Source organism: Gossypium hirsutum, unplaced genomic scaffold (assembly GCF_007990345.1).
Source record: "Gossypium hirsutum isolate 1008001.06 unplaced genomic scaffold, Gossypium_hirsutum_v2.1 scaffold_1029, whole genome shotgun sequence".
NCBI lineage: Eukaryota > Viridiplantae > Streptophyta > Magnoliopsida > Malvales > Malvaceae > Gossypium > Gossypium hirsutum.
Window position 1 is genome coordinate 1 of NW_024403408.1, and position 13999 is coordinate 13999.

The window sequence follows — 13999 nt, forward strand, 5'->3', positions numbered from 1 at the left end:
TCAGGTTTGCAGTCTTTGGTCTGACCAAAGTAAAGTCTATTTTTTCCTCTCCCTTTTATCTCACTTAAGATAATGCTTTAAACTTTTTCGGCTGGCTTTCTTTCTAATATTTCTGTCCAGATAGCCTACTGGTCTCGTGTATAAAAAACTGCTTTCTAGTCTGATGTCCTGCAAAAGAAAAATCTCTGATTGGCTGGATTTTAAGTACTGTGAAACCAGTATCCCAATTGTTAAGCCAACCATCAGGAAATAGGCACACATGAATGACTTTAATTAAATAATTCCCTGGGAAACTCTACAATAATTAGTTTAAACGATCGGTCTGAGGTATATGCTTGTAAATCCTTGAATGAGATAGATCTGTCCTTGGAATATGTATTACTCTTCCTGTCCACAAAGTCTTTAATTTTTATCTTTTTTGCCCTGTAGCAGCAAGAAGTACACATTCATGATTCCTTTCTATCGCTTTTGCAGGTGCAAAATCTATAATAAATAGAAGTTGAAAACGCTTATGGTATTCGAATTTTTGAAAACATTGGCTCATTCCGTCTCATTCATCTCCACTTTCTTTTTAGAAAAATGGATGTTTTCTTTCGGTCTCTGGTCTCCTGTCTTTCCATTCGTCCATGGCTATTTTATTGTTAATCCTGTTTTAGTTTCAGATATATGCTTCTTTTAACTTCTATTTTCAGAGTGTCTTTGTCACGGTTTTTGATTTTTGGTTTTGTTACAAATCTATTGATCTCGTTCTGTTTATTCTTTTTGTTTCTTTCCTGTGTACTTTTGTCAGAGATTTTGATTTTCAGCTTTAGCGAAAATCTATTTCTTTCAGTAGTTGAAACTATGGATCACGTTCCTTATTCCTTTATTCTCTCCTGTTTTTCCCTTATTTCTAACGTTCCTTTCTCCTTTATCAACTACTGTTTTTTCCCTTGTTTTCAAATATTTTCCTTCTCTCCTGTTCACTTTCTCCCAGCCTTCTTGCTTGTCCTTTCTTTCTTCATACACACAAAGATGGTACACTAGGAAGAGGCTTTTCGTGAGAGAAATCCCAAGTTTTGTTTGCCGTTTCTGTTATTTTTGATTTTTGAAATCCCCTAATTCATCGGATAATGATTTCAGGGATGAATATGTATTTGTCTCTTTCCTTTTCATTTGAAATCTATGCTTCTTTCTACTAATATTTTCAGTGGACTTTTGCCATGGTTTTCGGTTATGGAATGATGGGAGGCAGTCTGACCCTATTTGCCATTCTGCTTGGGCTAGCCTTCTCTCCTGTTCACTTTCTCCCAGCCTTCTTGCTTGTCCTTTCTTTCTTCATACACACAAAGATGGTACACTAGGAAGAGGCTTTTCGTGAGAGAAATCCCAAGTTTTGTTTGCCGTTTCTGTTATTTTTGATTTTTGAAATCCCCTAATTCATCGGATAATGATTTCAGGGATGAATATGTATTTGTCTCTTTCCTTTTCATTTCAAATCTATGCTTCTTTCTACTAATATTTCAGTGGACTTTTGCCATGGTTTTCGGTTATGGAATGATGGGAGGCAGTCTGACCCTATTTGCCATTCTGCTTGGGCTAGTTGACCTCTGTTTTGGGTTGTGGGATAGTGTTGTGGTTCGTTTTGATTCTGTTTGGGTAAGTTGGGTATGGTTTGGTTCGGTTTAATTTTGTTAAGTGCAGTCTTGTGTGTGTGTTTTTTTTGTATGGTGGTTAGAGATCCATTTGTGGGCTTGGGCCTCGGATTTGGTTTTTCTTTTATTTTTTAGTATTTTGTGTTGGGTTGTTTTGGAAAGGGTTCGCATTGTTTTTACTTTCGGTTTTCTTGTGATAGGATTTAATTTTAAAAAGATTAGTAAAATATTTTAGAGCAAAACTGTTTCCATCTGTTATTTTTAGTGCGCACCTAAATATGTTTTTTCTCATTTCAGAACATCTTCAAAATGGCTGTCTGTCATGTGATTTCCGTTTCAGGAAATTCCTATCCTTGAATAGGCCTGTTTGGAGATAGGCCGAATTGGAACAGACCGTAATGGCTCTCTGCCGTTTCTTGTTTTTGTGATATTGAAATCTCCTCCTACATCGGATAGTGATTTCAGGTATGATTTTCACTTCAACTATCCTTTCTTTTTCACGTATTTTTTTGTTTCAGATATGCTTATTTTCTTTTATTTCTGTGGGTATTGTGGTTTTCATCTTCAGAACTAGTTTTCATCTCTGTTTTAGTTTTCAGATCTATGTTTCTTTCTTTTTATTTTTTAGTGTGTTTTTGTTATAGTTTTTGGTGTTCAACTTTATGAAACACTTCTCCTATTCGATTTTTTGGTAGTTTATCGCCTGTTCCATGCTTTTTTACTTGTATTTCAGTGGATTTTTCTTAGCGTTTTTGGTTTTCATCTCTTTTGTTCCGTCTTTCAAGTAAACTGGATAGAATTATATTCATTTGTGTTACCTAGCCTTACATGAAAGGAAATTGAGTTGTAATCTTTTAAGTGAATAGGCTCTAGTCGCATTGCATGTAACCCAAAACAGAAAAATCAGAAGGAAATTGAGTTGTAATCATTAAGTTTTCTCTGGCGTTTCTGGTTTTTTTGATTTCAAATTTCAAAATTTTAAATTTATGATTTATGATTTATGAATTCATTATTTTTAAATTTTTTGTTTGGGAATTAAAATTTTTGAAATTTCTAGATTTTGAATTATTCTAAATTCATTGTTTGGATACTTTAGATTTGAATTTCAACTAAATCTAAGCTTTAAAAATATTAATTTAATTTTTAAGAAGATTTTGAATACTGTTGTTTCAACTTGACTAGATCAGCCGGTCGGATCGGGAGCCAATCAAGGTGCCGATTAAAAGAAAAGCATTAAATCAGTTGACTCGAGAATTGGTATGAACCAATTGATTGGGCAATGAAACCATATTTTTTTTATTTATAATATTTTTATTAAAAATCTATTTTCAAATTCTTTTGCAATTGAATTGATATATACTTTATATAATCATGGATATTATAGTATAAATAATAACAACAATGTTATCTTTCAAAATTAAAAATTATCTAAAACATTAACTCTTTTAAGTAATATGAAGAAATCTAAATCTTATTTGAGGCCAAAATTGTATCAACTAAATTATTGTGTAAATATATACTATATTGATATCATACATGTTTGCTTAACTAAGGGAAGAGAAGATACAAGGCCAAGTGATAAAAATTTTGGATTTTGAAAATTTCTAATCTTGCCCCTTACCGGGTGCTAAGTTTAGGCCATGCTGAGGAGTTTTGAATATTGCAAGTATGGTTTGATATAAGTGTATTAAAGAGCGAAGAGTGGGGGCGGCAAAATAGGGGAAGTTCGTAAAGCCCCCAAAACTGAGTTTTTTATTATTTACCTGGAGATAAAAATAGGTATGTGGTTTACTTTAATGGGTATTTAGGTTCTTATAACTATTAATTAATTAATTATTAAAAAAGAGAAGAAAATTCTTTAGACTCGACTTACGTTACGTAGTTTGCTATTGCTATTGCTATTTGTTGGTGGAAATGTTTGTGGGATCAGATCTCATCACTTGGCCTTGTATCTTCTCTGCCCTTAGTTTGTGCTGTGCATGATCATCTCCACTCCAATCCATCTCCTGTATTTCATTAGTTGCAGTTGCAGGTACTCTTCCTTCTTCCTTTTCTTCAATGCTTTTGGAAATGATTTCTCATTCTTTCTTCTACGCACACCCGCATCAACCGCAGTAGTCAAGAATATGATCACAAAAGAGGCCAGTTTGGATTATTGTATTGGTAACTTTTGTGATCATATTCTTGATTACTGCCTTTCTCTACCCTCCAACAACATCGGCAGCCTGCTATATCTTTTCTTCTAGAGATTGGACTTTGTTCAACGAGCCATCAATATTTACTGCCAGGGAGTTAAGTGATGAAGAGACAAGATCTCATGTTGTATTTAGGGAAATCCTCAACACACCTCCCATCCAATCTAAGAATCCAAAAATTGCTTTCCTGTTTTTGCCTCCAGGGACTCTACATTTTGAGCCACTTTGGGATAAGTTTTTTTGTGTAAGAATTTGTTCCTTGATCAGTATTATTTTTGTCTTGGCTTTGCATCAATTATGCAACTTCTTTGCAAGTATTGCCAATAGAATTCTTCTATTTCATTCTAGGAGTTTCCGTTGCATGGTTTTGTTGTTTTTATTATTTGACTTGCAGTTTTTATAGACTTTGATTTGTGTGTTCAACTCCTTCGCGTTTAGCATTCAGCATTTAGATTAAGTACCAAAGTAGCGGTGAGCTTTTTTAATGTCATTATCTGTTGAGTGACCCCACCAAAAAAAAAAAAAAAAACTAAAAACCAACTTCTTGGAGTGACATAATTAACCGCACTGATCTATCCCTATTGAAATATGGGCTCTAAATTTGGTATCAGGTTTGCAAGTGCGAAAGAAGTCCCTAAATTCTTGTGCCTAATGCGTGCACAGTTTCAAGATTTATTTCCAGGCTTTCCAAGCTACTCTAATTGCTCGCTAGCCTGGGATTTCTTTCTTTCCTTTTTAAAGTTTCCAAAGGCAACAAATTACAGCAAAATTTGAACATATCAATATATGCTTTTGCTGGGGGCCGGATACCAACTTCAATAACTTATATGCTTGCTTGATTGAAAGTTTTAATTCACTCTTTTATCTTTTTTAATTTCTGTCTTTGATATCAAGTGCGATTTCTGAACCTGTCGAAGTCGGTATTATAACTCCTTTCTTTTCTACCAATTTCAAATAACATTAATTAACATTTTCCTGCAGGCCATGAGGATAGATTCTCTGTTTATGTACATGCTTCCAGAGAAAAGCCAGTACACACTAGTCATTATTTTATTGGTCGAGATATTCACAGAGAAACGGTAGGTGGAACTAATCATTTTAAGCATTTTGTCAGGTAAGGACTTGCATTAAAAAGGGTTGAGAGATTCATGATGGAATTTTTGAAAGGAATTGTTGAATTAGTTTCTGTCAAAATTCTATCCTTCGTTTTTATTCCTACTATTTGGCTGAAATATATATGGGGAACTGATACATTTTTTTTCTTAATCTTTTGCCTACTTAAAAGGTTCTCAAGCGCAAAGAAGGAAAAAGAAAAAGAAACTTTCAAAGGATGGGCGGCACTTGCAATTTTGGTTGAAGTTGAGAAGAATGCTTTTCGGAAAGGTTCACAGGATTCACCGATTCCAATATTTCAATCCTAGAGTGGACTGTGGTTCGTAGTTCTCTCTTCAGAACTGTGGGCATGTTCTCCAACTGCTATGTGTGGCTATTACCAAGCTCTTTCCAATTACTGTCTGTTAGAATAGCCCCATTGTCTGGTATTGCTATTCCTGCCTTTTTTGCTAATATATTTTAGATATATTTTTCTTGAGTGGGAGCCACATCTTGAAGACTGCTAGTTGATAGATTTGCAATTGAACTTGCCCCTTTCTTTACTCCCCATAGCTTTTACAAGTTATATTATGGTGGATGGGGATATCGAAACTATGCTCATTTCTTGTAAATATGACAGAAAAATAAGATGCTGTTGGAAGGGATACAAGAAACAAACTCTCAAAAGGAAGAAAGAAGTGTAGAACAAACTTGGTTGTGTTACACAAATAGTAGAAAACCTTATCTAAATTATATCTTGAACACCAATCATGTGTGTCCATATAACCTTTCTTATTCAAAACATAATCCTTATCTAAACCCTAGTCATCATCTTTATCTAAAATCTCTCACAATGATTATGATTGATCACTAGAAGATAATAACAAATCTAGTTAAAATAAAATAATATTAACAATATTTTAAACATTAAAAATAACATATCTTCAACACTCCTTGCTATTTCAATGGAAACATCAAGAGTTTTCCTCAATGTTTCAAATTGTCTTAGTCAAAATATTTGCAAGTTGACCTTTTGAGCAGCAGAGGACCAACTTTATTTCCTTTTTTGCTTCAACTTCTTGAATAAAATGGTACTTGCTCTTTATGTGCTTGGTTCGACCATAGAAAACTGGATTTTTCTCCATTGCCACAACTGATTGATTATTGCAATTTATCCCTGTTGCCTTATTTTGAGTCAAGCCCAAATTTGGCAACAATTTTCTCAACCGGGTTTATTGATTCACAATGAATGCAATATATTCTGCTTTTGTAGTTAATTTTGCCACATTTTATTGCTTTTTTGAGTTTCATGTAAATATATTTGAACCCATCATAAATAGATATCCTAAAGTGCTTCTCATACCATCACATGATTCAGTCCAATCACTATCTATATAGCTCAACAATTTCACTTCAGATGAGTTGTGGAATAAAACACCAAAATCAATTACCTCAACACTCTTTTCTTGTTTGGAAAGAAGACTGACGACAAACATCATATTTGGTCTAGTGGTCAGATACAACAAGCAATCAATTAGCCTTCTGTAATTAGTTTTATCAACCTTGGTAGAAGTATCTTTTCGCTGAGCTTTTCATTTAAGCCAATGGTGTGTCAACTTTGCAATTCTCCATCTTGAATTATTTTTTGCACTTGCTTGGCATAGTTGTTGAGAAATGCTAATATTCCTTGTTTGGATTGAGGAATCTCGATTCCAAAAAAGTAGGACTCCTCTCCCAAGTCTTTAATTTTGGATACCTTCATCATTTAATTTTGAAGTGTTGCTCCAATTCAGAGTTGCTCCTTATCACTAATATGTCATCAACATATAGAGAAACAACCAAGTAGTCATTAAGAGTCTTTTGAATCTCAACCTCAGCAAAGGATCATCTATTCTAGAATACCAAGCTCTTAGAGCTTGTTTCAATCCATACAAAGCTTTTCCAAAAGATAAACTTTGGCTTCCAAAAGATGTCCTCATGAAGATAACCATCCAATAATGTTGATTTAACATCAAGTTGAAATATTTTCTAACTTTTTTGTGCTGCTAAGGCTAATACCAATCTTATTGTGTCCAGCCTCGGGACTAGAGCATATGTTTCTAAAAAATATGATACTGTTGAGTGTAATTTGGTGTTGAGTTTGTTGATAGAACCATCCAAATTCAAATTGGTTCTATAAATCCATTTGACTCCAACAATGTTCTTGTTGCTAGGTTTATTGATAAGCATCCAAGTTTGATTCTTTTCAATCAGTCTTCCTTCATGGCATCTCTCCATTTTTAAAATTTTTGAAGGCTTTTTCAAAGATTGCAGGTTCAAGTATATCAATATTTGGCCTTTGATATGTCAGTAAGTGGTCTGATTCCACTTACTGGATTATGATCAGTGGTTTCTTCATCAAAAATGAAATCTTCTTATTGTTGAGAGTTCAAATATGTTACACTTTGTTTGACATGTTCTTCATTTGTTTCCCAATTCCATGTTGCATGTTTATTAAACTTTACAATTTTACTTACAATCATCTTGCTCGTGAGTGGATTGTAAGCTCTATAGCCTTTTGTGATGTAGCTATAGCCTAGGAAAATGTAAATTTCTACCTTTTGATCAAGTTTGTCCCTTTTAACCTCGAGAACATGCACATAACAAATGCTTCTAAAATTTTTTAGATGATAAATTGAAGGTTTAGTGTCATACTATCTCTTATATGGAGTCCTTCCTTCGAAAATGTATATTTTCTTCAAAATAGTTGGGATTGTTTGAGTTCTGTTGGGTATGATTTGCAAATGGATTTTGATTGGAAGTTTTAGGTAGACCCATGGTATCTCTGTATATCAGCTGAATGGGAAGTTTTGTGTGATTATTGATATATCCATTTGGTGAAAATACTCTGATTTTGGTTAAAGATAGAATTATACTCATCTGTGTTACCTAGCCTTACATGAAGGGAAATTGAGTTGTAATCTTTTAAATGAATAGGTTCTAGTCGCAATCCTAAGATTAACATAATTTTAATTTGCTTATTGGTTGATGCTTTTTTACTTGTATGTCAGTGGGTAATTTTATGCATTTTTTTTTCTGCTTTATAAATCCTTTGTCTTTGCCTTGCCAATTATGATTGGCCTTGAAACAATTCATTGCATTGATATTTATCAAACCCAATATCAATAAAACCATTTTACCCTCTGCACGTTTAGTAAATTAGAATTCTCATTCCTGAGAGCTACCAGCCGCTATGAGTCTACTGCAAATACTTATATATATAAATAGATCTTATCCGTCTATTGATTTGTTCAGTAATTGAATCGAACGCCCTTTTAACTCAGTGGTAGAGTAACGCCATGGTAAGGCGTAAGTCATCGGTTCAAATCCGATAAGGGGCTTTTAACTTTTTTTTTCATAAAATTCCTATGAAATGGTAGTATTCATATTGAAACATAGGGATGTTGTTTTTATTGGTAATAAAAACCCAATTGTATATGTATAATAATTGAATTAGAAATTGTGTAATAGATGTATGCTTCTCTTTACTTCTATTTTCAGTGTGTTTTTGTCATGGTTTTTGGTTTCACTTTTAGAGAATCACTGTTTCATTCCTTATTGGAAGCGATAGATGTTAGTGGTTAGATACCAAAATTGATAATTAAGTACCAAAATGTGAATAAAAATTTAAGTAACAAAAATGTTAAAGAAATATATAAAAAATTTAGAAGGCTAAAATGGTGAATAAAGTCATTAAATACATCGAAAATACTCGCGACATCAAAATCGACCTCCTCCTTTGTTGCGGTGATTTCCAGGTTCTTTCTCTTACACCCTCACTTTCTCCCTTCAATTTGCTGTTTTTATATGAAAATTTGTCACTTTCCAAATACTCATTTTTTTTATGAACTTAATTGTTTTTTTTTCCTTTTGCAACTTAGGCAATCAGGAATGAAAGAGATATGGATAGCCTCAATTTGCCTCCAAAATATAGGGAGATGAAGTCATTGTGGAAATCTTATTCAGGTGAGGAGGTTGCCCCAGTTCCCACCATTTTTATTGGTGGAAATCATGAAGCTTCCAATTATTTATGGGAATTGTACGTTACCCCCTTTTCTTCATATGTTCTAGCTTGGGGATTTTGATTTTTTTATCAAAAGGCCTTGAATTTTACCTTTTGCAATTGAAATGTGTGAACTTTAGGTACTATGGGGATGGGCAGCACCAAATATATACTTCTTGGGTTTGCTGGGTTGTGAAGTTTGGCAATATCCGTATCGGCGGACTTTCTGGAATTTACAATGCACGTAATTATCGTTTAGGTTGGGTTTGAAGTTCTTGTACTTGTCTATTTTGTGTTTATTCTGGAGTTCTTTCAATGGTGATGTTTATTTATTGCAAGCGAGTGTTGAATATGTTATATTGATTCTTATTTAGGGTGGACAGTCGAAGCTTTGAAACTGAAATGAATTAGCCTTCTTTAGCAGGACACCATGAAAGGCCACCTTATAATGACAATACTATCAGGTCTGTGTATCATGTCCGGGAGTATGATGTTCACAAGCTCATGCACCTAGAGGAACCGATTGATATTTTCCTTTCACACGATTGGCCGCTCGGCATCACTAATTATGGAAACTGGCAACAATTTGTTTGCTACAAAAAACATTTCAAAGATGAGGTAATTATAATCAATGAAATGCATATATGTGAAAGAATGCCTTTCCTAAATGCATGGCATGGTTGGAATTAGGGATGTAGTTGAATCGAAAAGGTTGTTTTATATTACAAAGTAGTTACAAGTGGTTTTTGTGCCGCATTAGAAGATGTTAACTATGTGATGTTTTCTTTCTTCTGAAGAACGCAGTATATTTGCCTTTTTTTTATCTTAAAGTGAGTTTTCTTTCAAAGCTTAATATTTATTTTTAAAAAAATCAAAAGTATTCATCTTTTGCTTTGGTATTGTTAATTATGTAGCAAAAGAAGGTTTATCTTTTGAGGACATCGGCCATTCATATCGACCCAAGGTATCTCTCTACAATCTCATGGTTTTGTTTGGAATAACATTGATGCGTGTTGTTTTATTTGATTATTGTTTCCTGTCTACGTGGCTGTTAATGTTTTATTTGGCACATTCCATATAACTTTTGCTTCCTGCATCTGTAAGTGAAATGTGTGTTTATATATTCTTTTTATATATTTGCATTCATCCATAAGTGAAATTTGCATGTATATATATTTCTTGCTATATGTTATAAATTTTGTTTCATGCATCTGTAAGTGAAATGTGTTTGTATATATATTCTTTTGATATATTTGCATGCATCCGTAAGTGAAATTTGCATCTATATATATTCTTTTGATATATTCTTTCCATCTGTTTGTGTATATATATTCTTTCTATCTGTATGTGTGTGTGTCACGGGGCAGTTTGGCCCGTGAAATGTGCATAAACTTTTTTTATATAACTCTTTCTATCTTCCATATAAATTTAGCTGCATGCATCTGTGAAATTTGTGCACATAAAAACTGACCTTTGTCTTTAATTTCTCAAAAAAAAAAAGTAATTTAAAGAAGGTATTAATTACCATAAATGTTACCGTTGTTACTTGGGGATTTAGAAATTTAAGTTCTCTCTCCTCCGTTCATAGCTTCCCCATTTCTTCACCTATTCATCCACCTCTTTAAATTTATTTTCCTTTATTTATTTCCCCTTTTATTCTCTGTTGTTTTTCCATTCTTTGATCTCTGTTAATCCTCTCTTTCGTTTTCTTTATTCTCTTTCCCTTCCTTTCTTGTCCTTTCGTAACAAACCTTAGACACTGCCGCGCCATCAACACTTTCCGGCGTCTTACCTCCGATTAAAGGTCAGTTTCCTTCCCATTATTCAAAATTTGAATCATCAAATCTATCTCTTCTATCCATAGCACCCCATTTATTCGCTGACTCCCTCTCTCTCTCTGTGTCTGTTTTGAATTTCTTCCTCTAATTTTTTTCTATTTTGGGTCACCGAATGCCAAAAAAAAAAAAAAACACAGAAAGACGCTACACTAGGTTTTCTCTGCCGTTTCTGGTTTTTGTGATTTTTTGAGATTCTCTGCTTCATCGATGACTGATTTCAGGTATGAATCATCACTTGTACTTTGTCTTTGTCTTTGCCATTTCATTTTGTAAAGTCTCTAGTTTTAGTAAAGTTTCTTCTTTCCTTTCCCTTTCATCTCACTTAAGATAATGCTTTAAACTTTTTCACCTGTCTTTCTTTCTAATGTGACAGTCCAGATAGCCTACTGGTGGTCTCGTGGATAAAAAACTGCTTCCTGGGATATGTAGTACTCTTCATAATAACTGTTTTTAGTTAGTATCTTTCTTGCCCTGTGTATACATTCATGGATTCCTTTCTATCTCTTTGTAGGTGCAATCTATATAATAGAAGTTGAACCGTTATGGTATTGGAATTTTTGAAACTTGTCGATTTCGTTCATTCATCTTCATTTTTTTAATGTGACAGATATTTTCTTTCGGTATCTGGTCTCCTGTCTTTCCATCCGTCCATCTCTCTTTTATTGTTAATCCTGCGTCACCCTTTTCATTCTTGTTTTAGTTTTCAGATATATGCTTCTTTTTACTTCTATTTTCAGTGTGTTTTTTTTATGTTTTGTGTTTTCACCTTTAGAGGATAGAGTCATTTAGAAAAAACCTAAGGTTTTAGTTTTTCTCAAACCCTACCACAGTATTGTGTCCAATTCAAACGATGAATATAGCAGTGGAAGGGTGCATGCATGGAGATCTCGACAAGGTCTACGACACCATTAAATACATTGAAAACACTCGCAACATCAAAATTTACCTCCTCCTTTGTTATGGTGATTTCCAGTTCTTTCTTACACTCTCGCTTTCTCCAATTTGTGTTTTTATACGAAATTTGTCACTTTCAGATACCATTTTATATGAACTTAATTTTTTTTTTTTTTGCAACTTAGGCAGTCAGGAATGAAAAGATATGGATAGCCTTAATGTGGCCCCAAAATATAGGAGATGAAGTCATTCTGGAAATACTATTCGGGTCAGGAGGTTGCCCCAGTTCCCACGATTTTTATGGTGGAAATCATGAAGCTTCCAATTATTTATGGGAATTGTAAGTCACCCCATTTCTTCATATGTTCTAGCTTGGGGATTCTGATTCTTTTATGAAAGGCCTTGAATTTTACCTTCTGCTATTGAATTGTGTAAACTTTTGGTATTATGGGGTTGGGCAGCACCTAATATATACTTCTTGGGGTATGCTGTGGTTGTGAAGTTGGCATTATTCTATTGGTGGACTTTCGGGAATTTACAATGCGCGTAATTATTGTTTAGGTATGGTGTGAAGTTCTTTTACTTGTCTATTCTATGTTTATTCTGGAGTTCTTTTAATGGTGATTGTATTTACTGCAAGCGAGTGTCGATATGTTATATTGATTCTTATTTAGGGTGGAGAGTCGAAGCTTTGAAACTGCAATGAATTAGCTTTTCCTTGAGCAGGACACCATGAAAGGCCAGCTTATAATGACAATACTATCAGGTCTGTGTATCATGTTTGGGGTACGATGTTCACAAGCTCATGCATCTAGAGGAACTGATTGATATTTTCCTTTCACACAATTGGCCGCTCAGCATCACTGATTATGGGAACTGGTAACACTTGTTTGCTATTAAAAAACATTTCAAAGATTGAGGTAATTATATTCAATTGGTGGAAATGGACATATGTGATAGAATGAAAATCTTCATATCAAGCGTATTCAGTTTTCTTGTTGACCATTCCTGGTTGCTTGTTGGTTGAAACATATTTCCTAGATCCAGCAAGGAACTCTTGGAAGCAAACCTGCTGCACAGCTGCTCGAAAAACTCAGACCATCGTATTGGTTTTCAGCTCACTTGCACTGCAAATTCACGCTCTTGTTGAACATGAAGAGGGTGTCGAGTGACAAAATTTCCTGCACTCGATAAATGCCTTCCAGGGCGCAAGTTCTTGCAGGTATCTATCACATGTTCTGACCATTTCATTTAGGTTCTTTCTTTTGGTCTTTGCTGGAAGCTAATAAATGAATTCTGGCTTTCTCTGATTTTTAGATTGTTGATATTGATCTGATCTAGGACCTTATGAGTTCAGTACGATGAAGAATGGCTGGCAATAACACGGAAATTCCTTGACCTTCCGATGTGGAGACTTGGGTGTGTGTATATATGACATTTTTGTTTTGACCATGACACTCATCTCGCTCGTTCTTTCTTTCTTGGGTGGGGTGGACTAGTATTTTATTTGAAATGTGCAATTTTCTATTTTGCAAGTACTATTACTCTACAAGAACTTGTGCGCCGACAACTGCTGTTCTAATATGTAGGAGAAAAAGCTCGACATGCAAGTTGTCGTCAATGGGTTAAGAGCAGGATGGAAGACAGAGGAGCCAAACTTGTGAATTTTCTCAACAGCTCCACTCACAAACCCTCTGATTCAGTTGCAAACACTACTTTTTTTGGTAAATAATATGGTGATATTTTGATGCTTTTCCTTCTTTGAGGTGCTAATGTATCTCCATTAATAGTTCTATCTTTTGGATTTAAGAACCATACATGTTTGCGTATTTATACCATTTATCACTATAATGGTTAGGCATCTCGATATTACTGTCACAGTGGTTATGAACACTATCCTTCATTTTTTGTCTTCTTTTGCTCAATTAATTGTTGGTTAGCGAATGCATTCTTTTTTATTTAGATTGCAACTAGAATAATCATGACGTTTGCAATTTGTTTTTGCTCGATTTCTATTTATATCTAAATCAGTGGTATTGGATGAATTTTTCATAGGTTTGAATCATTATTGTGATGTGTATTAGAACTCGGTTAAAAGTGTGTACATTATTGTAATTACCTAAATAATAATATTTTATCATGATTCAAAATTTATAAAAAAAAACATAAAATAAAATTGAAAACCATGATGATAGTATCTAATTAAGTTTACTAAGGCAAGCAATAATAATATTTTCATGGTGCGGGATTCAATCTTTGTTCTATTGGTATTAGACATGATGGTAGGGAAGGTCGTAGGGGCCT

At 34.0% G+C, this 13999-nt stretch overlaps 2 long non-coding RNA genes, 1 other non-coding gene and 1 pseudogene across 5 annotated transcripts; all 4 read left to right on the forward strand.

Annotated features, from left to right (window-relative positions):
* The first annotated feature begins 1500 nt into the window (after window positions 1-1500).
* Window positions 1501-3782, forward strand: LOC121227579 (uncharacterized). The gene is made up of 3 exons (XR_005925146.1): window positions 1501-1638; window positions 1932-2891; window positions 3667-3782. It is a non-coding gene; the product is annotated as an uncharacterized lncRNA (long non-coding RNA).
* A 3-nt stretch (window positions 3783-3785) lies between these two features.
* LOC107938078 (uncharacterized) lies at window positions 3786-11231 on the forward strand. Of its 3 annotated transcripts, none has more exons than XR_005925143.1 (6): window positions 3786-9222; window positions 9338-9581; window positions 9878-9927; window positions 10720-10767; window positions 10939-11022; window positions 11175-11231. It is a non-coding gene; the product is annotated as an uncharacterized lncRNA (long non-coding RNA). The 3 variants fall into 3 exon arrangements; XR_005925144.1 differs by having other exon boundaries at window positions 4810-4908; window positions 5115-9222; window positions 10939-11205; XR_005925145.1 differs by having other exon boundaries at window positions 4816-4943; window positions 5115-9222; window positions 10939-11205.
* TRNAT-GGU (transfer RNA threonine (anticodon GGU)) lies at window positions 8230-8301 on the forward strand. Its single transcript has one exon. It is a non-coding gene; the product is annotated as a tRNA-Thr (tRNA).
* A 412-nt stretch (window positions 11232-11643) lies between the features above and the next one.
* Window positions 11644-13029, forward strand: LOC121227578 (lariat debranching enzyme-like; annotated as a pseudogene).
* The last annotated feature ends 970 nt before the right edge of the window (window positions 13030-13999 follow it).